The following is a 1,427-nucleotide window of genomic DNA, read 5'->3' on the forward strand; positions in this document are numbered from 1 at the left end:
CCTGCTTCCCTGCTTCCCTGCTTCCCTGCTTCCCTGCTTCCCTGCTTGCCTGCCTCCATCCTTGCCTGCTTGCCTGCTTGCCTGTGCTTGCCTGCTTGCCTGCTTGCCTGCTTGCCTGCTTCCCTGCTTCCCTGCTTCCCTGCTTGCCTGCCTCCATGCTTGCCTGCCTCCATGCTTCCTGCCTTGGTATGATGATTATGGACTAACCCTCTGAAACATTAAGCAAGCCCCCAATTAAATGCTTTCTTTTATAAGCTGTCTTGGTCAGGGGATCTCTTCATAGCAATAGAATAAGTTGGACAGTGATCCTCCCTCGGGACTCATATAATTATAGTGGGGGCCCCTGGAGAATTCATCATCATTTTCCTTCTCAAGGCTTATTCCTAACTCACCCCTGCAAAGTCCTTTTGCAGCATGTAATACAGTCACAAGTTCCTGAGATTAAGGGAGGAGTACCTTTGAGGGGTTATGATTGTAACATTCCTCATGGGGCAGAGTAATACTGGAGAAGCTTCTGGGAGGAGTTGGGATAGAATGAGGATGCCACATGGGCATTAAGTGAGAGGACAGAAGGGTGTGCTGGCTCAGGAACACGAAGAGAAAGAAGATACCTTAATGGGGATACTTGCTGCAGCGCCTTCCCCCATAGCATCATGAGCTAGGGGAAGTGAGGACACTGTCCTTCATAACTTATTAGAAACCCACTTCCATCCATGGATTAAACATTCTATCCCAGAACCTTTTGGAGGAGGTCAAGGATGCCCATGGTTTTCTAACCAAAGAAGTGACACAATTAAAAAGATATTTGGGTCATAACCACAAAATTATAGGAAATACAGAAGATAGTAAAGTACCTATCATAACCAAAACAAAGAACTCTCTCCAGAGTGCTCTCTCCAAAGGAGTTCAGGAAGAAGTTTTAAAGTTTTAAAGACTTTTGAGATTCCAGACAATGGCTTTTCCTATAGAGATATACAGTAGTCTATTTGTATTGCTATTTATGTAGAAGGCTGAGTACGTTAGGTTTATTTTGGCTGGTGGCCCTGGTCCACCGCTGAAGGTCCATGGTGACATTGACATTCTTGCTGGTGGAATCTTAAGGTGTCAAGGGATATCACATGGCAAAGAAGATAAAAGATATTCTGTGTCTTCTACCTCTGCCTGTTATTACAAAGCAATCAGCACTCAGTGATGGCTCTACCCTGATTAACCAGCATTAGTCAATGTCCAACAGCCTTGCCTCTGAACACCATGATCAGATTAATTCTCCAATCCCACAGTTGGGGATTAAACTAAAATACAGGAACCTGAGAAGACAAACTCAGACCATAGCCGAGCCACATCAGGGTACTTATCCTTTAGATAGATGCTCTGGTGTTGTGTGTGTGTGTGTGTGTGTGTGTGTGTGTGTGTGTGTGTGTGTGTGT

This window comes from Grammomys surdaster, unplaced genomic scaffold (assembly GCF_004785775.1).
Source record: "Grammomys surdaster isolate TR1022 unplaced genomic scaffold, NIH_TR_1.0 125600, whole genome shotgun sequence".
NCBI classification, from domain to species: domain Eukaryota; kingdom Metazoa; phylum Chordata; class Mammalia; order Rodentia; family Muridae; genus Grammomys; species Grammomys surdaster.